The sequence below is a fragment of the Somniosus microcephalus genome, unplaced genomic scaffold (assembly GCF_052327205.1).
Source record: "Somniosus microcephalus isolate GS21.2 unplaced genomic scaffold, FLI_Smic_1.0 scaffold37, whole genome shotgun sequence".
Lineage (NCBI taxonomy): Eukaryota > Metazoa > Chordata > Chondrichthyes > Squaliformes > Somniosidae > Somniosus > Somniosus microcephalus.
The window spans coordinates 403,855-427,240 of NW_028225224.1; the positions used below are offsets into that span (position 1 = coordinate 403,855).

Sequence of the window (23,386 nt, forward strand, 5' to 3'; positions counted from 1 at the left end):
CAGTCACCGCCGTGGAGCTGATGACGTGGCTGAGTCCGGGTCCCTGCAGAAGACAAGGGGTTGCGGCCGCTGAATCCATTCCGCTCGGTGCCGGGCGGGCGCTGGGACGTTGCGGTTTGTATTTTCTTTTATTTATCTTCCCGCCCGCGCTTCTCTCCGCTATATATAAAAAACCCTGATAAAACTCACTTTCCGCCGGTGATCCGGACTCTCGCGGTTGCTCGGGCCTTCCCCAGAATGCGAGGCCCTGCGCAGGCGCGGTAGCGGCTCAACATTTGGGAGCGGGGCCCGGCGGCGCATGCGGAGTAGGGGGAGGGGGCGGTGCCTGTTCAGAGGGAGGATGATTGACAGGGGCCCAGGGTGTGCGCTGAGCATGCGCGGTGCTGGCCGGGCGCCTGTGGAGCAGGAGAGGGCGGGGCCATGGGGCGCATGCGCGGGGCCAGCTGCAACTTTAGAGTCACAAAGGGACCGAGTGTCTTCAAATCTCTCCCCTCCTCTTCTAATTTCCGGTAAAACCAGTTTATCAAAGTCATCACTGAAAGCACATAGAAGATAGGACCCGGGCCCAGGGGCTGATTGACGGGAGCTTCCGACCAATAGGGAGCGAGCGGGGCGGGGCTGGAGGAGCGAGCCGGCGGCGGGTCCTCCAACCAATCGGGGAGCCCGAGGGGCGGGACTTGCGCCGGCTGATTGGGACAGAGGAGGCTGACGGGAGATTTAATTTAAATTAATTTCCCGCCTGCTCCAACCGCCCACCCTGCAACGTCACGACGTCGCCGGCGTGCACTGACTGACACTGAGCTCTCCACCAATGAGCGAGGGGAGGCGGAGCCTGGATGACTGACAGCGTGGCTTTGGTCCTCCAACCAATCGCGGCGAAGGAGGAGGCGGGACCTGGGGTTGACCCGCCGCCATTTTGTAAAGCGGCCTGGTCAGAATCTGTGATCCTGGGATAGTTTATTTTTTATGTTCCTTTTACAGCTCAAACTAATTTTATTTTACAGAAGATACTTGTTTTAAACATAAAAGATAGGAGCAGGAGTAGGCCATTCGGCCCTTCGAGCCTGCTCCGCCATTCAATGCGATCATGGCTGATCGTAAAAAAAGCAGTAAGTTTTTAAATTGATGAAACAGAAACAAGAAACGCTGTGGAGCAAATGTGAGTAAAAATATTTTTTCTCCCTGAATTAATTTTTTTAATATTAATTTTCTGCGTTTTAATTATTAATTTCAAGCACTTTATTAAGAGAAATATGGGAGTGGTGGGGGTTCTCTTAAAGGGACAGGCACTCTCTTTTTCTATGAGATTTTCATTAAAGGGACCGCGTCCCCGTGGATGACTGATTTTAAAGGGACAGCATCTCCCTTTTTATAATAATGTATATTTAAGAGACTGACATTTAAATGAGAGCAAATCCCCTGCTCCCGTGAGTGCTTGGCGAGAAATCAGGTGCTGTTTGCACTCGCCCCCTCCCAATTCTCTGCCAAGGGAATCGTCGCTAAGCAAAAGGAAAAATATCTGTCATATTGGGCAGATACAACAAAAACCCAAAGCAAACTCAATTGCTACTTGGCCCTAAACAGACAATACAACATGGCTGATTACCTGACCATGGTAAAGGATAGCAAACTGAGAAAAACCTTGACAATGTACAGACTTAGTGAACATAGCCTGGCGATCGAAAAAGGTAGACACAGGCAGACCCGGCTACCAAGAGAGGACAGGATATGCTCTCACTGCAGTCAGGGAGTGGTGGAGACAGAGATGCACTTCCTCACAGCTTGTAGAAAATATCAGGACATAAGGGAGAATTTCTACCCAAAATTCACAAAAATATGCCCGGAATTCAGAAATTTGAATGACGACCAAAAACTCCCATACCTACTAGGGGAAGAGAGAAATTGTGTAACCTTAGCGGCACACTATGTTACAGCTTGCCATAAACAGAGGGACAACCACTAAATATAAGAAAAGAGAATATACAAATTATATGAATGTATATTTATACACTCAGGGATATATCTGTTTATACACTGTATGGATAGATCTGTATTTTTGTGTACAACCATGAATGTTTTTCGATGCTTTGGCAACATAAGAAGTACCTTGTCATGCCACATGCCAATAAAGCGAATTGAATTGAATTGACAGAAAGCAGAGAGTAGTGGTGAACGGTTGCTTTTCAGACTGGAGGGAGGTAAACAGTGATGTTCCCCAGGGGTCGGTATTAGGACCAATGTTCCCTCTTTATTTTGAGGTGCGTGGCCCCTTTAACGGGCTGCACGGCCCATTCAAATTTCCGCGCATGCGCGTTTATTCCATTTATAGGGCGGTGAGCCGGCTGCGCGGGACCTCCAGACCGCTGCGTGGCCGCGCAACTTAACGTGAACATTGATTCGGACCACTGCATTTTTTGATATATATCAATGACCTGGACTTGGGGATCCAGGGCAAAATTTCAAAATTTACAGACGACACGAAACTCAGAAATGTAGCAAACAATGAGGATAGTAACAGAATTCAGGAGGATGTAGCCAGACTGGTGAAATGGGCAGAAACGTGGCAGATTAAATTTAATGTAGAGAAGCGTGAAGTGATTCATTTTGGTAGGAAGAATGAGGAGAGGCAATATAAACTAAATGGTCCAGTTTTAAAGAGGGTGCAGGAACAGAGAGGCCTCGGGGGGTATGTACACAAATCTTAGAAGGTGGCAGGACAAGTTGAGAAGCCTGTTTAAAAAAGGCATACAGGATCCTTGACTTTATTAATAGAGGAATAGAGTACAAAAGCAAGCAGGTTATGCTAAGCACTGGCTAGGCTTCCGCTGGGCACCACACTTTAGGAAGGATGTCAAGGCCTAAGAGAGGGTGCAGAAGAAATTTACGAGAATGGGACCAAGGATGAGGGACTTGAGTTACGTGGAGAGACGGGAGAAGCTGGGGTTGTTCTCCTTAAGCAAAGAAGATTAAGAGGAGATTTGATAGAGTTGTTCAAAATCAGGATGGATTTTGAGAGTGTAAATAAGGCGAAACCGTTTCCAATGGCTGAAGGGACAGAAACCAGATTTAAGGCGATTGGCAAAAGAACCAGAGGTGACATGAGGAAACAGATTTTTACACCAAGTTGTTGTGATCTGGAATGCGCTGCCTGAAAGGGCGGTGGAAGCAGATTCAATATTATAATTCAAAAGAGATTGAGGTAAATACTTGAAGGTAAAACATTTACAGGGCTTTGGGGAAAGAGCAGGGGGAGTGGGATTAATTGGATCGCTCTTTCTAAGAGCCGGCACAGGCATGATGGGCTGAATGGCCTCCTTCTGTGCTGTATCATTCTATGATGCTATTCTACACAGACACACACACATACAGTCAGACAGACACACAGACACAGACTCACTAAAATACAGTCAGACACACACTCACATTTTTTCTGCATGAACTTTTATTATTAATTTCAAAGACTTTACGAAAAAGGTGGGACTGGTGGGCGGAGGGCTCTTAAAGGGCCAGGGACTCTCCTTTTCAATGTGATTTTCATTAAAGGGACCGAGTCACTCCTTGCCTGTGGAGAACCAATTTTAAAAGGACAGCGTCTCGAAATCAGGTGCTGTCTGCGTGTGAACCACCTCCTCCCAATTTCCTGCCAAGCGATCCCTGCGGGCACCACTCCACTCTAGGAGTGGCTCATAGAATCAGACAGCACAGAAGGAGGCCATTCAGCCCATCGTGCCTGTGCCGGCTCTTTGAAAGAGCTCTCCATTTAGTCCCACTCCCCTGCTCTGTCCCCATAGCCCTGAAAATTTTTCCCCTTCAAGTATTTATCCAATTCCCCAGTGAACGTTATTATTGACTCTGCTTCCACCGCCCTTTCAGGCAGCGCATTCCAGATCACAACAACTCGCTGCGTCAATAAAATTCTCCTCACCTCGCCTCTGGTTCTTTTGTCAATGACCTTATATCTGTGTCCTCTGGTTACCGACCCTCCTGCCACTGGAAACAGTTTCTCCTTATAAGCTACAGCTATACAAAGCCCTGGTTAGACCCCAGAGAGTCATAACGGCACAACAGGAGGCCATTCGGCCCATCGAGTCCGTGCCGGCTCTCTGTATACAATCCAGTCAGTCCCATTCCCCCGCTCTATCCCCGTAGCCCTGCAAGTTTATTTCCCTCAAGTGCCTATCTAGTCTCCCCTTGAAAACATTGTGTGTCTCCGCTTCCACCACTTCCGTCGGCAGCGAGTTCCAGGTCCTCACCACTTGCTGCGTAAAAAAGTTTTTCCTCACATCCAACCTGTATCTCTTGCCCAAAACCTTAAATCTGTGTCCCCTAGTCCTTGTACCATCAACTCGTGGGAACAGCCTTTCCCCGTCTAGCCTATCCACACCCGCCATAATCTTGTACACCTCTGTCAAATCACCCCTCAACCTCCTTTGCTCTAATGAAAACAAATCCAGCTTCTCCAACCTGTCCTTGTAGCTAAGATCCCCCATCCCCGGAACCATTCTGGTAAATCTCCTCTGCACCCTCTCGAGGGCCTTCACATCCTTCCTAAAGTGTGGTGACCAGAACTGGACCCAATACTCCAGTTGTGGCCTAACCAGCGCTTTATAAAGGTTCAGCATAACTTCTCTACTTTTGTACTCAATACCTCTATTTATGAAGCCCAAGATCCCATATGCTTTGTTAACCACTCTCTCAATATGTCCCGCCACCTTCAGGGACCTACACACAGTAACTCCCTGGAACTCCCTGGAGCACTGTGTACAGTTCTGGGCACCGCACCTCAGAAAGGATATACTGACCTTGGAAGGAGTGCAGCACAGATTGACCAGAATGTTACCCGGGCTCCAAGGGTTAGATTATGAGGAGAGATTACATAAACTAGGCTTGTGTTCCCTGGAATCTAGAAGGTTAAGGAGTGATTGAGGATTTTAGGATTTTGAAAGGAATTGGTAGAGTAGATAGAGAGAAACTTTTTCCGCCAGTGGGGAAGTCGAGGACAAGGGGACATCACCTTAAAATCAGAGCCAGGTCATTCAGGAGAGAAGTTGGGAAACACTTCTTCACACAAAGGGTGGTAGAAGTGTGGAACCCTCTCCCACAGGAAGCAGTCGATGCCAGCTCAATTAATCATTTTAAATCCCAGAGCGATAGATTTTTGCTAGACAAGGGAGCAAAGGGATATGGAGCCAAGGCAGGTGGGTGGAGTTAAGACACAGATCGGCCATGATCTCATTGAATGGCGGAACAGGCTGGAGGGGCTGAATGGCCTCCTCCTGTTCCCATGCTCCTATTTACTCTATCCAAACCCTTCCTGTTTTGAACACCTCTATTAAATCTCCGCTGCACCTTCTCTGCTCCAAGGAGAACAATCCCAGCTTCTCCAGTCTCTCCACGTAACTGAAATCCTCTGTGTATTTGTCGTGGTGCAGCAGGCTATAGTAAACAGCTTTCTTAAGAACATAAGAAATAGGAGCAGGAGCAGGCCATTCGGCCCTTCGAGCCTGCTCCGCCATTCAATAAGATCATGGCTGATCTTCTACCTCATCCCCACCTTCCCGCCCGATCCCCATATCCCTTGATTCCCCATGAGTCCAAAAATCTATCGATCTCAGCCTTGATTATACTCAATGACTGAGCCTCCACAGCCCTCTGGGGCAGAGAATTCCAAAGATTCACCACCCTCTGAGTGAAGACATTTCTCCTCATCTCAGTCCTAAATGGCCGACCCCTTATTCTGAGACTGTGACCCCTGGTTCTAGACTCCCCAGCCAGGGGAAACAGTCTCCCAGCATCTACCCTGTCAAGCCCTGTAAGAATTGTGGATGTTTCAATGAGATCACCTCTCATTCTTCAAAATTCCTGGGAATATAGGCCCAGTCTCCTCAATCTCTCCTCATAGGACAATCCCCCCATCCCAGGAATCAGTCTGGTGAACCTTCGTTGCACTCCCTCTGAGGCAAGTATATCCGTCCTTAGGTAAGGAGACCAAAACTGTACACAATACCCCACAAGGGTGTGTGCTGAGCCCCCTCCTCTACTCCCTCTTCACCCACGACTGTGTGGCTGTTCATGGTTCCAACACCATCATCAAGTTTGCGGATGATACCATGGTAGTAGGCCAGATCACCAACAACGATGAGTCAGCCTACAGGGAGGAGGTCCAGCATCTCGTGAAGTGGTGCGCCGATAACAACCTGGCCCTTAACATCAAGAAAACCAAAGAAATCATTGTGGACTTCAGGAAGTCTAAAGGCGGAAGTCACACCCCCATCCACATCCATGGGGCTGTGGTGGAAAGGGTGGACAGCTTTAAGTTCCTCGGAGTCCACATCACGGAAGACCTCTCCTGGTCCCTCAATACCTCCTCTCTGGTGAAGAAGGCCCAGCAGCGCCTATATTTCCTAAGGAGGCTGAAGGGATGTAACCTGTCACCCCTGATCCTCTCTAACTTTTACCGCTGCACAATTGAGAGCATCCTGACGAACTGTATCACAGTATGGTATGGCAGCTGTAGCTACTATGACCGGAAAGCCCTGCAGCGGGTAGTCAAAACTGCCCAACGCATTACCGGCACCCGGCTACCGACCATAGAGCACATATACCAGAAACGCTGTCTACGGAGGTCACAGACCATCATCAAAGACCCTACCCACCCCAGCCACAGTCTGTTCGCCCTCCTGCCATCTGGGAGACGCTACAGATGCATTCGCACCCGTATCACCAGATTTAGGAACAGCTTCTTTCCCAGGGCTGTCATCCTACTGAACTCCACAAATAAACTCTAAAGCCTGCACATCTGCCAATGCACTTTATTATGGTTATGTTTATGTTAATGTATTACAAGCCAAATGTATGTTGAATGTTTAAATGTCTTAATCTAAATGTACACTCTCGGGAGCCGCAAGCCTACATTTCGTTGTACTGCACTTGTGCATTAACAATGACAATAAAGTTGATTATGATTATTATTATTATTAGGTGTGGTCTCACCAAGGCTCTGTATATTTGCAGTAAGACTTCTTTACTCTTATACGCCAATCATAAGAACATAAGAAGTAGGAGCAGGAGTAGGCCATACGGCCCCTCGGGCCTGCTCCGCCATTCAATAGGATCATGGCTGATCCGAATTTAGACTCACGTCCAGTTTCCTGCCCTCTCCCCGTAACCCCTAATTCCCTTATCAGTTAGGAAACTGTCTATCTCCATTTTAAATTTATTTAATGTTGCAGCTTCCACAGCTATCTGAGGTGGCAAATTCCATAGATTTACCACCCTCTGAGTGAAGAAGTTTCTCCTCATCTCAGTTTTGAAAGGGCAGCCCCTTATTCTAAGATTATGCCCCCTAGTTCTACTCTCACCCATCAGTGGAAACATCCTCCCCGCATCCACCCGATCAAGCCCCCTCACAATCTTATATGTTTCGATAAGATCGCCTCTCATTCTTCTGAACTCCAATGAGTAGAGTCCCAACCTACTCAAACTTTCCTCATACGTCAACCCCCTCATCTCCGGAATCGACCGAGTGAACCTTCTCTGAACCACCTCGAGAGCAAGTATATCTTTTCTTAAATATGGAAACCAAAACTGCACGCAGTATTCCAGGTGTGGCCTCACCAATACCCTGTATAACTGCAGCAAGACTTCCCTGTTTTTATACTCCATCCCCCTTGCAATAAAAGCCAAGATTCCATTGGCTTTCCTGATCACCTGCTGCACCTGCATACTAACTTTTTGTGTTTCATGCACCAGGACCCCCAGATCCCTTTGTACTGTAGCACTTTGCAGTTTCTCTCCATTTAGATAATAACTTGCTCTTTGATTTTTTTCTGCCAAAGTGCATAACCTCACACTTTCCAACATTATATTGCATCTGCCAAATCTCTGCCCACTCACTTAGCCTGTCTATGCCCTTTTGCAGGTTTTTTTTTATCTCATCCTCATTGCTTTCCCTCCCATCTTTGTATTGTCGGCAAACTTGGATATGTTGCACTTGGTCCCTTCCTCCAAATCGTTAATATAGATTGTAAAGAGTTGGGGTCCCAGCACTGACCCCTGCGGAACACCACTAGTTACTGATTGCCAGCCTGAGAATGAACCATTTATCCCAATTCTTTGTTTTCTGTTAGATAGCCAATCTTCCACCCATGCCAGTATATTACCCCAATCCCGTGATTTCTTATCTTGATCAGTAATCTTTTGTGTGGAACCTTGTCAAATGCCTTTTGGAAGTCCAAATACACCACATCCACTGGTTCCCCTTTATCCACCCTGTATGTTACATCCTCAAAGAATTCGAGCAAATTTGTCAAACATGACTTCCCCTTCATAAAACCATGCTGACTCTGTCCTATTAAATTATGTTTATCCAAATGCTCTGTTACTGTTTCCTTAATAATGGACTCCAACATTTTGCCAACCACAGATGTTAGGCGAACTGGTCTATAGTTTCCAGCTTTTTGTCTACTTCCCTTCTTAAATAAGGGTGTTACATCAGCAGTTTTCCAATCTGCCGGGACCTTTCCTGAGTCCAGGGAGTTCTGGAAAATAATCACCAATGCATCCACAATCCCTACCGCCACTTCTCTCAAGACCCGAGGATGTAGGCCATCAGGTTCGGGGGATTTATCCGCCTTAAGTCCCTACAATCCTTTTGTAATAAAGACTAACGTACCATTTGCTTTCCTAATTGCTTGCTGCACCCGCGTGTTAAGATGAGAAATGATAAAGGCAAGAAGTCACTTGTGGGAGTGGTGTACAGGCCCCCTAACAGTAATCACACGGTAGGATGGAGTATAAAGGAAGAAATAATGGGAGCTTGTCAGAAAGGTATGGCAATAATCATGGGGGATTTTAATCTACATATAAACGGGAAAAATCAGATGGGCAAAGGTAACCTAGATGAGGAGTTCATAGAATGTTTCTTATAACAGCACGTTCTGGAACCAACCAGAGAGCAGGCTATACTAGACCTGGTATTGTGCAGTGAGATAGGATTAATGAATGACCTCATAGTGAAGGCACCCCTAGGTAGCAGCGATCATAATATGATTGAATTTTACATTCAGTTTGAGGGAGAGAAGAATGGGTCCAAGACTAGTATTTTAAACTTAAATAAGGGCAATTATGAGGGCATGAAAGCAGAGCTAGCTAAAGTGAACTGGCAAATTAGGTTAAGGGAGAGGTCAATAGCGTTGCAGTGGCAGACATTTTAGGGGATATTTCAGAATACACAGAATAGATACATTCCAACGAGAAAGAAAAATTCCAAGGGGAGGACCCACCATCCGTGGTTAACTAAAAAAGTTAAAGATAGTATCAAACTTAAAGAAAAAGCATATAATTGTCCAAAGATGGCTGGCAGGTCAGAAGATTGGACAGAATATAAAAAACAGCAAAGAATGACTAAAAGATTAATAAGGAGAGAAAAATGAGAGTACCAGAGAAAGCTAGCTAGAAATATAAACACAGATAGTAAGAGTTTCTATAGATATTTAAAAAAGAAAAGAGTTAACAAAGTGAGCGTTGGTCCTATAGAAAGTGAGTCTGGGGAATTAATAATGGAAAATAAGGAGATGGCAGTTGAATTGAACAGGTATTTTGCATCGGTCTTCACTATAGAGGATTCAAGTAACATCCCAGAAATAGCTGTAAATCAGGAAATGGAAGGGAGGGAGGAACTCAAGAAAATTACAATCACCAGGGAAGTGGTACTGAGCAAATTGTTGGAGCTGTGGGCTGACAAGTCCCCGGGTCCTGATGGACTTCATCCTAGGGTCTTAAAAGAAGTGGCTAGTGAGATCGTTGATGCGTTGGTTTAAATTTTCCAAAATTCCCCAGATTTGGGGAAGGTTCCATTAGGTTGGAAAATAGCGAATGTAACTCCTTTACTCAAAGGGAGGGAGACAGAAAGCAGGAAACTACAGGCCAGTTAGCTTAACATCTGTCATTGGGAAGATGTTAGAAGCTATTATTAAAAACGTTATAGCAGGGCACTTGGAAAAGTTCAAGGTAATCAGGCAGAGTCAACATGGTTTTGTGAAAGGGAAATCATGTTTAACCAATTTATTGGAGTTCTTTGAGGAAGTAACATGTGCTGTAGATAAAGGGGAACTGGTGGATGTACTGTACTTAGATTTCCAGAAGGCATTTGATAAGGTGCCACATCAAAGACTATTGTGGAAAATAAAAGCTCATGTTGTATGGGGTAACATGTTGGCATGGCTAGAAGATTAGCTAGCTAATAGGAAACAGAGAGTAGGCATAAATGGGTCATTTTCTGGTTGGCAAGATGTAACGAGTGGTGTGCCACAGGGATCAGTGCTGGGACCTCAACTTTTTACAATTTATATAAATGACTTGGATGAAGGGACCGAAGGCATGGTTGCTAAATTTGCTGATGACACAAAGATAGGCAGGAAAGTAAATTGTGAAGAGGACATGAGGCTACAAAGGGATATAAATCAGTTAAGTGAGTGGGCAAAGATCTGGCAAATGGAGTATAATGTGGGAAAATGTGAAGTTGTCCATTTTGGCAGGATGTATAAAAAAGAAGCCTATTATCTAAATGGTGAGAGATTGCAGAGCTCTGAGATGCAGAGGGATCTGGGTGTCCTAATGCATGAATCGCAAAAGGTTAGTATTCAGGTACAACAAGTAATCAGGAAAGCTAAGAATGTTATTGTTTATTGCGAGGGAAACTGAATACAAAAGTAGGGAGGTTATGCTTCAGTTATACAGGGCATTGGCGAGACCACATCTGGAGCACTGTGTACAGTATTGGTCTCCTTATTTAAGGAAGGATGTAAATGCGTTGGAAGCAGTTCAGAGAAGGTTTACTAGACTAATACCTGGAATGGGTGGGTTGTCTTATGAGGAAAGGTTGGACAGGCTAGGCTTGTATCCGCTGGAGTTTAGAAGAGTAAGAGGTGACTTGATTGAAACATATAAGATCCTGAGGGGTCTGGACAGGGTGGATGTGGAGAGGATGTTTCCTCTTGTGGGAGAATCTAGAACTAGGGGTCACGGTTTAAAAATAAGGGGTCACCCATTTAAGACCGAGATGAGGAGAAATCTTTTCTCACAGACGTTCGTGAGTATTTCGAACTCTCTTCCTCAGAGGGCGGTGGAAGCAGAGTCTTTGAATATTTTTAAGGCAGAGGTAGATAGATTCTTGATAAGCAAGGGGGTGAAAGGTTATCGGGGGTAGGTGGGAATGTGGAGTAATCAGATCAGCAATGATCTTATTGAATGGCGGAGCAGGCTCGAGGGGCCGAGTGGCCTACTCCTGCTCCTAATTCGGATGTTCGTATTTAACCTGTGCAGCAGCTGGGGCCTGAAAATCAGCTTCACTGCCCCTGGGCTGGGAAAGGGGGACATGAGGCAACATTCTCCCTCTTACCCCTTTCTACACTTCTTTTACAGGGTTTTAGAAGTGGAGCATTTACAGACAGGAAGCTCAGACCGAACATCACGTCAAGAACAGACAGTCACTCGATTCATCAGGACCTGATTCAGTCGCTCCTCCAATCTGCTGGCACACCAGCTTGTTCACACTAATGAGAGACCTTTTAAATGTTCTGAGTGTGGGAAGAGATTTAAAAGGTCCCAGGACCTGAACAGGCACCAGCTGGAGAGAGCAGGAGAGATTATGTTCACCTGCTCAGTGTGTGGGAAGGAATTCACTCGGTCCTCGAATCTGCTGGCACACCAGCGAGTTCACACTGGGGAGAGGCTGGTGAAACATTCTGACTGTGGGAAAAGCTTTAAAATCTCCCAGAAGCTGAAGGGACACCAGCTGGAGAGAGCAGGAAAGAGGCCATTCACCTGCTGCGTGTGTGGGATGGGATTCACTCGGTCATTCAATCTGCTGAGACACCAGCAAGTTCACACTGATGAGAGACCATTTAAGTGTTCTGACTGTGGGAAGAGCTTTAAAAGCTCTGGGGATCTGAAAGAACACCAGCGAGCTCACACTGATGAGAGACTATTTAAATGTTCTGACTGTGGGAAGAGCTTTAAACGCTCTGGACATTTGACGGCACACCAGCGAGTTCACACTGGGGAGCGACTGTTCACCTGCTCCGTGTGTGGGCAGGGATTCACTCGGTCCTCAACACTGCTAGAACACCAACAAGTTCACACCGGGGAGCGGCCTTTCACCTGCTCTGTGTGTGGGAAGGGATTCACTCAGTCATCCCACCTGCTGCCACACCAGCGAGTTCACACTGGGGAGAGGCCGTTCACCTGCTCTGTGTGTGGGAAGGGATTCACTCAGTCATCCCACCTGCTGAGACACCAGCGAGGTCACACTAATGAAAGGCCTTTCATCTGCTCTGTGTGTGGGAAGGGATTCACTCAGCCATCCCACCTGCTGACACACCAGCGAGTTCACACTGGGGAGAGGCAGTTCACCTGCTCTGTGTGTGGGAAGGGATTCACTCAGTTATCCCACCTGCTGACACACCAGCGAGTTCACACTGGGGAGAGGCCGTTCACCTGCTCTGTGTGTGGGAAGGGATTCACTCAGTCATCCCACCTGCTGACACACCAGCGAGGTCACACTAATGAAAGGCCTTTCACCTGCTCTGTGTGTGGGAAGGGATTCACTCAGTCATCCCACCTGCTGAGACACCAACGAGTTCACACTGTTCTGTAGCTGGGGCGACATGAACATGGAATGGATGAATGTTTTATAAATTCTTGTACTGCTGTTTAATCTTTAAGACTGTTGTGCTGATGATTCCCTTCTTTTGACTGTTCATGGTGTTACATAGAATGTACAGCACAGAAACAGGCCATTCGGCCCAACTGGTCCATGCCAGTGTTTATGCCCCACACCCACCCTACTTCAATTAACCCGATCAACACATCCTCCCATTCCTTTCTCCCTTGTGTGGCTTCCCCATAAATCCATCTGTGCTGTTCACCTCAACTACTCCCTGTGGTAGTGAGTTCCCCATTCTCACCACTCTCTAGGTAAAGACATTTCTCCTGAATTCCCTACTTGATCTGTCAGAGACTATTTTATATTGATGGCCCCTTAAATATGATGAGATTCTGTTAAGCTGACCAGTATGTTGTTGTACTTTGTCTTTTTCTGATGGATGAAACATTACTGAGCCCCTGTACCCGTGTTATGGGATGAAGTGCCAGACAAGTGAAGGCACAACGTCTGGGTTTGAATCTAATAATAACCTCACGGACCGTATAGTTGTGATAACCCGACGGTCTTGTGGTTATAGTCTGGTCACAGATGGACTAAATTCCCTGAATTAGCAGGAGTTCAGGAGGCAGTCAACAGACGGGTCCAAACAATCCCATTTCCTGAGCGGTAACCAAGCTTGTGTATAAGAACAGGCCACTTAAGCCATTGTCAGTTGGAACAGACTCGAGAAGGTCCTAGTAAAGGACCTAGAAAATGTCCTAGTAAAGGATCCCCTTGGAATGAGTGACCATAACATGGTTGAATTCCATATTCAATTAGAGGGTGAGAAGGTTGGATCTCAAAGAAGTGTGCTAAGCTTGAATAAAGGAGACTATGAAGGTATGAGAGCGGAATTGAGTAGAGTGGATTGGGAAAATAGATTAAAGGGTAAGACGGTACATGATCAGTGGTGTACATTTAAGGAGTTATTTTACAACTTCCAAAAAATATATATTCCACTGAGAAGAAAAGGGTGTAAAAGAAAAGACAGCCATCCATGGATAAGTAACAAAATTAAGGATAGTATTCGACTAAAAACAAGGGCATATAAGGTAGCCAAATCTAGTGGGAGGATCGAGGATTGAGAAAACTTTAAAAGACAGCAAAAAATAACAAAAAGATTGATTAAGAAAGGGAAGATAGATTATGAAAGTAAATTAGCAAAAAATATAAAAACAGATAGTAAGAGTTTTTATAGTTATATAAAAAGAAAAAGGGTGGCTAAAGTAAATGTTGGTCCCTTAGATGATGAGACCGGGAAATTAATGGTGGGAAATATGGAGATGGCAAAAACACTGAATGAAAATTTTGTATCAGTCTTTACAGTAGAAGACACTAAGAATATCCCAACACTGGACAAACAGGGGGCTATAGGGGGGAAGGAGCTAAACACGATCAAAATCACTAAGGAAGTGGTACTCGGTAAAATAATGGGACTCAAGGCGGATAAATCACCTGGACCTGATGGCTTACATCCTAGGGTCTTGAGGGAAGTGGCGGTAGGGATTGTGGATGCATTGGTAATAATTTTCCAAAACTCCCTGGACTCCGCAAAGGTCCCAGCAGACTGGAAAACTGCTAATGTAATGCCCTTATTTAAAAAGGGCAGTAGACGGAAGGCTGGAAACTATAGCCTAACATCTGTGGTAGGTAAAATATTGGAGTCCATTATTAAGGAGACAGTAACAGGACATTTGGATAATCATAATTTAATAGGACAAAGTCAGCATGGTTTTATGAAGGGGAAGTCATGTTTGACAAATTTGCTGGAGTTCTTTGAGGAAGTAACCTATAGGGTGGATAAAGGTGAACCAGTGGACGTAGTGTATTTAGACTTCCAAAAGGCATTTGACAAGGTGCCACACTAAGGATTATTGCTTAAGATAAAAAATCACAGGATTGGGGGTAATATTCTGGCATGGATAGAGGATTGGCTATCTAACAGAAGGCAGAGAGTTGGGATGAATGGTTCATTCTCGGACTGGCAATCAGTAACTAGTGGTGTTCCACAGGGTTCAGTGCTGGGTCCCCAACTCTTTACAATCTATATTAACGAATTGGAGGAGGGGACCGAGTGTAACATATCAAAGTTTGCAGATGATACTAAGATGGGAGGAAAAGTAGTGAGTGAGGAGGACATAAAAAACCTGCAAGGGGACATAGACAGGCTAAGTAAGTGGGCAGAGATTTGGCAGATGGAATACAATACTGGAAAGTGTGAGGTTATGCACTTTGGCAGGAAAAATCGTAGAGCAAGTTATTATCTTAATGGCAAGAAACTGGAAAGTACTGAAGTACAAAGGGATCTGGGGGTCCTGGTGCACGAAACTCAAAAGGTTAGTATGCAGGTGCACCAAGTGATTAAGAAGGCCAATGGAATGTTGGCTTTCATTGCTAGGGGGATAGAATATAAAAATAGGGAGGTATTGCTTCAGTTGTACAAGGTATTGGTGAGACCGCACCTGGAATACTGCATACAGTTTTGGTGTCCATACTTAAGAAAAGACATACTTGCTCTCGAGTCAGTACAAAGAAGGTTCACTCGGTTAATCCCGGGGATGAGGGGATGGACATATGAGGAGAGGTTGAGTAGATTGGGACTCTACTCATTGGAGTTCAGAAGAATGAGAGGCGATCTTATTGAAACATATAAGATTGTGAAGGGGTTGGATCGGGTGGATGCGGGGAGGATGTTCCCGATGATGGGTGAAACTAGAACTAGGGGGCATAGTCTTCGAATAAGGGGCTGCTCTTTCAAAACTGAGATGAGGAGGAACTACTTCACTCAGAGGGTGGTAGGTCCATGGAATATGCTGCCCCAAAAAGCTGTAGAAGCTACATCATTACATAAATTTAAAACAGAAATAGACAGTTTCCTAGAAGTAAAGGGAATAAAGGGTTATGGGGAGCGGGCAGGAATTTGGACATGAGTCTAGGTTCGGATCGGTCATGGCCCTGTGGGTAGCGGAGTGGGGCCGTGTAGCCTGATCCTGCTCCTAATTCTGTTAGATTCAGGAGATGGTTCTGTGATAGTAGATTGGCGGTTAGCATCAGATCAGCCATGATCTTATTGAATGGCGGAGCAGGCTCGAGGGGCCGATTGGCCTACTCCTGCTCCTATTTCTTATGTTCTTAAGGTCGCGCGTGAATCCACTGTACTTCTATTCTCCAGATTGAGGGCATTATCACCTGATCTGTGTTATGCAGCGCTCTTAATAAAGCCTGGAGAGACAATTTGTGTTCTTGTGAGCTTGATTATCTGGTATCTGAAACCCTGGGACTCCCGATCATTAGAGTCAACCTCAGTGTGTGGAAAGGGATTCCCTGGTGTATCCCACCCGCTGACACACCAGAGTGTCCACATTGTGACTGCGGTGGGTCGATTCCACTGTTTCCGATGCCTTTAATCACACCCAGGACTGAACCATGTTAATTCAGGCAACTGGGGCTTGTTAATGTTAAGAGCCCCCAATAACTGGGCTGGATTTAAAGATTATTCCCTGTTCTCTCAGTGCTAGTGGGCAGAGAGAAGCTGATGTTAGAGAATCATAGAGCACAGTGGGATGCCTTTTGGCCCATCGTGCTGGTGCCGGCTCTCTGAAAGAGCGATGCAATTAGTCCCACTGCCCTGCTCTTTCCCCACAGCCCTGCAAATTTCTGCTTCTAGTATATATCCAATTCCCTTTTGAAAGTTACTATTGAATCTGCTTCCACCTCCCATTCAGGCAGTGCATTCCAGATCATCACAATTCGCTGTGTAAAAGAAAGTCTCCTCATTTCCTCTCTAGATTATTTTGCCAATGATCTGAAATCTGTGTCCTCTCGTTACCGACCCTCCTGCCAGTGACAACAGCTTCTCCTTGTTTGCTCGATCAAAACCCCTCATAATTTTGAGCACCTCGATCACAGCTCCACTTAACCGTCTCTGCTCCAAGTTATATTGCAAGTGTTTTGTGAATTGTTGCTGTGATCGAGGCGCTGGATGTCTGTGCCTGGGGAATGGGACATTCTATCCTCGTGAGCACCAAGTGTCAGCATTCAGCAATCTCTGGTCAGGGACTGTCTTTTTAAACTGCCTCACCTGAGCTTTTTGACTCCCTGATTTCATTATTAAACATTTCAGAGTTTTTGCAGAGTGACCAAGGCTGAACAGATAAATGTGAGGTATTACATTTTGGTAGGAAGAATGGGGAGGTCACTTATCACTTGGAGGGTGCGAGTCTAGGTGGGGTAGAGGAGCAAAGGGATCTCGGAGTACAAATACACAAATCACTAAAAGTTGCGACACAGGTTAGCAAGGCCATAAAAAAAGCAAACCAAGCACTAGGGTTTATTTCTCGAGGGATAGAATTGAAAAGTAGTGAAGTTATGCTAAACCTGTATCGAACCTTGGTTAGACCACACTTGGAGTACTGCGTACAGTTCTGGTCACCATATTATAAAAAGGATATAGAGGCACTGGAGAGGGTGCAGGGAAGATTTACAAGGATGATACCAGAAATGCGAGGGTATACATATCAGGAAAGGATGAACAGGCTGGGTCTCTTTTCTCTTGAAAACAGAAGGCTGAGGGGTGACCTAATAGAGGTCTTTAAAATTATGAAAAATGTTGATAGAGTGGATACAGAGAGAATGTTTCCACTTGTGGGGAAGAGCATAACTAGAGACCATCAATATAAGATAGTCACCAAGAAATCCAATAGGGAATTCAGAAGAAACTTCTTTACCCAGAGAGTGGTGAGAATGTGGAACTCGCTGCCACAGGGAGTGGTTGAAGCGAATAGTATCGATGCATTTAAGGGGAGGCTAGACAAGCATATGAGGGAGAAGGGAATCGAGGGTTATGCTGATAGATTTAGATGAGGAAAGACGGGAGGAGGCTCGAGTGGAGCATAAACACCGGCATGGACTGGTTGGGTCGAATGGCCTGTTTCTGTGCCGTATATCCGATGTAATCCTATGTCAAGTATCCCAGCTGGCTTAGCTCCAGGCACTTTAGCTCAGTGGGCAGCACTCTCACCTCTGAGTCCGAAGGTCGTGGGTTCAAGTCCCAGTCCAGAGACTTGAGCATAAAAATCTAGGCTGACACTCCAGTACTGAGAGAGTGCTGCGCTGTCAGAGGTGCCGTCTTTCGGATGAGATGTTAAACCGAGGCCCCCGTCTGCTCTTTCAGGTGGATGTAAAAGATCCCATGGCACAACATTGAAGAAGAGCAGGGGAGTTCTCCCCGGTGTTCTGGGGCCAATATTTATCCCTCAATCAACATCACTGAAATAGATTATCTGGTCATTGTCACATTGCTGTTTGTGGGAGCTTGCTGTGCACCAATTGGCTGCTGCGTTTCCTACATTACAACAGTGACTACACTTCAGTGGTTCTTCATTGGCTGTAAAGCGCTCTGGGACGTCCTGAGGTTGTGAAAGGCGCTATATAAATGCAAGTCTTTCTTTCTCAGCAAGAGGGTGAGTGTCAGTGGTTGGAGGGAGGAGCTCAGTGTTGTCAGTGCATGGACACAGACAGATTGAAGCTAAAAGACAGAGAATGCTGAAGTTTGGAATGAGATGAGCCGTTTGCCTCGATAAGGGAGGTGGTTGCTAAGAGACCTACAGCGCTAATAACACTGCAAACTGCTCAGGCAGCAGACTTGTTGCAACATGTGAGGTCACGAGTGAGTTGGTGGACAGACAACAGAGACTTCTGCATTCCTGAGAGACAAACTGGTTCTGTAACCGGGAGAACAGGTTGAGGGAGTCACCCTATGTGGGACGGCTCGCCTGAGGTGTTAACACAGAGTCAGCTTGGGAATGGGATGATCAATGAATCATAGAATCAAAGAAATTTACAGCACACAAGGAGGCCATTCGGCCCATCATGTCCGTGCCGGCCGACAAAGAGCTATCCACCCTAATCCCACTTTCCAGCACTTGGCCCGTAGCCTTGTAGGTTACGGCACTTCAAGTGCATAGCCAAGTACTTTTTAAATGTGATGAGGGTCTCTGCCTCTACCACCCTTTCAGGCAGTGAGTTCCAGACCCCCACCACCCTCTGGGTGAAAACATTTCTCCTCAAATCCCCTCTAAACTTCCGACCAATTACCTTAAATCTGTGCCCCCTGGTTATTGACCCTTCTGCTAAGGGAAATAGGTCCTTCCTATCCACTCTATCTAGGCCCCACATAATTTTATACACCTTAATTAGGTCTCCCCTCAGCCTCCTCTGTTGCAAAGAAAACAACCCCAGCCTATCCAATCTTTCCTCATAGCTAAAATTCCCCAGCCTAGGCAACATCCTGCTAAATCTCCTCTGCACCCCCTCTAGTGCAATCACATCCTTCCTGTAATGTGGTGACCAGAACTGCACGCAGTGTTCTAGCTGCAGCCTAACTAGTGTTTTATACAGTTCAAGCATAACCTCCCTGCTCCTATATTCTATGCCTCGGCTAATAAAGGCAAGTATCCCGTGTGCCTTCTTAACCACCTTATCTACCTGTCCTGCTACCTTCAGGGATCTGTGGACATGCACTCCAAGGTCCCTCTGATCCTCTGCACTTCTCAGTGTCCTACCATTGATAGTGTATTCCCTTGCCTTGTTAGCCCTCCCCAAATGCATTACCTCACACTTCTCCAGATTCAATTCCATTTGCCATGGTGTGGAGATGCCGATGTTGGACTGGGGTGGACAAATGTAAGAAGTTACACAACACCAGGTTATAGTCCAACAGCTTTATTTGAAATCACAAGCTTTCGGAGTGCTGCTCCTTCGCCAGGTGAAGTGAAGAGATGCATATAGACACAGCTTATATAGTCAGAGAATAATGCCAGATGATTACAGGTAATCTTTCTAACTGCCATTTATCACAACTCGGCAGCCATGATCTCATTAAATGGCGGAGCAGGCTCGAAGGGCCGAATGGCCTACTCCTGCTCCTATCTTCTATGAATCAAAGGTGTGAATGGTGTCCAAACAGGTCCGTCAGGAAAACATTACATCAAAGAACAATGAGGTGGGGTCACAAGGGGTCAAATGTTGCAGATGCTGGGGTCTGTATGGAAAACAAAAAACAGACAAAAATCATTTTTTTTGCTGGAAATCACATCAGGTCCAGTCGCATCTGTGTAGAGAGAACAAGCCAACGACGACTCGAGTCTGGATGACCCTACGTCAGGTGGGGTTACATGTAGCGTGACATGAACCCAAGATCCCAGTTGAGGCCGTCTTCATGAGTGCGGAACTTGGCTATCAGTTTCTGCTCGACAATTTGGCGTTGTCGTGTGTCTCGAAGGCCACCTTGGAGAATGCTTACCCGAAGATCGGAGGCTGAATGTCCTTGACTGCTGAAGTGTGCCCCGACTGGGAGGGAACACTCCTGCCTGGCAATTGTTGCGCAGTGTCCGTTCATCCGTTGTCGCAGTGTCTGCATGGTCTCGCCGATGTACCATGCTCCGGGGCATCCTTTCCTGCAACGTATGAGGTAGACAACGTTGGACGAGTCACATGAGTATGTACCATGTACCTGGTGGGTGGTGTCCTCACGTGTGATGACGGTATCTGTGTTGATGATCTGGCATGTCTTGCAGAGGTTGCCGCGGCAGGGTTGTGTGTTGTCGTGGTCGCTGTTCTCCTGAAAGCTGGGTAATTTGCTGCGAAAGATCGTCTGTTTGAGGTTAGGCGGCTGTTTGAATGCGAGTAGTGGAGGCGTGGGGATGGCCTTAGCAAGGTGTTCGTCGTCATCGATGATATGTTGAAGGCTGCGAAGAACATGGCATAGTTTAACATCCCTGTAGCCTTAAGAAATATATCTAACTCCTTCTTGAATATATTTCATGAATTGGCCTCTACTGCCTTCTGTGGTAGAGAATTCCACAGGTTCAACACTCTCTGGGTGAAGAAATTCCTCCTCATCTGAGTCCTAAATGGCTTACCCCTTATCTTTAGACTGTGACCCCTGATTCTGGACTCCCCACCATCGGGAACATCCTTCCTACATCTAGTGTCTAGTCCTGTTAGAATTTTATAAGTTTCAGTGAGATCCCCTCTCATTCTTCTAAACTCCAGCGAATATAAGCCCAATTGACCCAATCTCTCCTCATATGTCATTCCTGCCATCCCAGGTATCAGTCTGGTGAATCTTCACTGCACTCCCTCCATGGCAAGAACATCCTTCCTCAGATAAGTTGACCAAAACTGCACACAATACTCAAGGTGTGGTCTCACCAAGGCCCTGTACAACTGCAGCAAGACGTCCTTGCTCCTGTACTCGAATCCTCTCGTTATGAAGGCCAACATACCATTTGCCTTCTTAACCGCCTGCTGCACCTGCATGCTTACCTTCAGCGACTGGTGCACAAGGACACCCAGGTCTCGTTGCACTTCCCCTTTTCCCAATCTATTGCCATTCAGATAATAATCTGCCTTCCCGTCTTTGCCACCAAAGTGGATAAACTCGCATTTATCCACGTTATATTGCATCTGCCATGCTTCTGCCCAATCACCCAACCTGTCCCAAATCATACTGGAGTTTCTCTGCATTCTCCTCACAGCACACACGCCCACCCACCTTTGTGTCATCTGCAAACTTGGAGCTATTACATCTAGTTCCCTCGTCTAGATCATTAATATATATTGTGAATAGCTGGGGTCCTAGGACTGATCCCTGCGGTACCCCACTAGTCACTGCCTGCCACTCGGAAAAAGACCCGTTTATAGATAGGGCATTCTGGGTAACAACCACCGCCATTGTCTCAGTCGGCTGAGTAGCGCGGAGATACATTTGGAGCAAGCAATAGGAGGAGGATGAGAAGATCAATGAAAGTTGATTCCTGTGATTTCAGATACCGGGATGAGCCGTGCGGCGTCCATTGGAGCAATGCTCGGATACACTCAGCACATGGGCAACTAGCACAATTTTAGAAAGGGTTAGAAGATGAGATTAAATTGTTATAGTTTATTATTCTATTAAAAAAATTAAGTGGATGATTAGCATGGGTTAGATACAGGTTAAGACTCCCTCCGCACTGTCCCATTAAAAACTCCCAGGACAGGTACAGCAGGGATGAGATACAGAATACAGCTCCCTCTACATTCATGGGATGTGGGCATCGCTGGCAAGGCCAGCATTTATTGTCCATCCCTAATTGCCCTTTGAGCAGGTGGTGGTGAGCCACCTTCTTGAACCGCTGCAGTCCTTGTGGTGAAGGTGCTCCCACAGTGCTGTTAGGGAGGAAGTTCCAGGATTTTGACCCAGTGACAATGAAGGATTGGCGATATATTTCCAAGTCAGGATGGTGTGTGACTTGGAGAGGAACTTCTAGGTGGTGGTGTTCCCATGCGCTTGCTGCCTTCGTCCTTCTAAGTGGTAGAGGTCGTGGGTTTGGGAGGTGCTGCCGAAGAAGTATTGGCGAGTTGCTGCAGTGCATCTTGTAGATGGAACACACTGCAGCCACAGTGCACTGGTGGTGGAGGGAGTGAATATTTAAGGTGGTGGCTGGGGTGCCAATCAAGTGGGCTGCTTTGTCCTGGATGGTGTCAAGCTTCTTGAGTGTTGTTGGAGCTGCACTCATCCAGGCAAGTGGAGAGTATTCTATCACACTCCTGACTTGTGCCTTGTAAATGGTAGAAAGGCTTTGGGGAGTCAGGAGGTGAGACACTTGCCACAGAATTCCCAGCCTCTGACCTTTGGAATTCTCTTCCCCAGAGAGCTGTGGAGGCTGGGTCGTTGAGTGTGTTTAAGGTGGAGATAGACAGATTTTTGAACGATAAGGGAGTCGAGGGTTATGGGGAGCGGGCAGGGAAGTGGAGTTGAGGCCAAGATCAGATCAGCCATGATTTTATTGAATGGCGGAGCAGGCTCGAGGGGCCAAATGACCTGCTCCTGCTCCTACATCTTATGTTCTTGTGTCTCTCATCAGCTCTGGCCACCGTGCTGAGTTGCGGCCGACCACGCGCATGCGCCCCATGGCCCCGCCCTCTCCTACTCCACAAGCGCCCAGCCTGCACTGCGCATGCTCAGCAGACACCCTGGGCCCCTGTCAATCATCCTCCCCCGTGCCTGTGCGCTGGGCCCCTGAGCTCCAGGCTGCCGCGCGGGGCTTTCTTTGTAAAGTCGGTGTTGGTGAAGAGCCGCAATCAGTGAGGGACAGTGAGTTTTGCGAGGGGGGCGGAGTGAACCGCAGCACGTGATCGCTCGGCGCAGCCTGTGACTGACGGGAGCTCTGACCAATAGGAAGAGCATGGGCAGAGCCGACTGGCGGCGGGTCCTCCAACCAATGGCAGTGCGGCAAGGGGGCGGGGCCTTCTCTCCAGCTCAGGTGCGCTGTGGCCGATTGTGACGCGCTGTCCCCAGGTGAGAGCAGCTCAGTCAGCACAGAGCTGGGGCTGGAATCTGGGAGAGGGGCCGCAGGCAGTGGGCCTGGCAAAGGGACAATCACTGATTGAATAATAAACAGGGGTAAGGGGACACTAACCTCACATCGTATATATATTAATGAATACTTTACATCTGTTTTCACAAAAGAGAGGGATGATGCTGACATCACAATCAGGGAGGAGGAGTGTGAAATATTAGATGAAATAAACACAGTGTAAGAGGAAGTATTAAGGGGTTTAGCATCTTGGAAAGTCGATAAATCCCCAGGCCCGGATGAAATGTATCCCAGACTGTTAAGAGAAGCAAGAGAGGAA

The 23,386-nt window shown here is 46.7% G+C and overlaps 1 pseudogene; it reads left to right on the forward strand.

Annotated features, from left to right (window-relative positions):
- The first annotated feature begins 677 nt into the window (after positions 1-677).
- The window catches only part of LOC147083854 (uncharacterized), a 187,355-nt pseudogene continuing 164,646 nt past the window's right edge, over positions 678-23,386 (forward strand).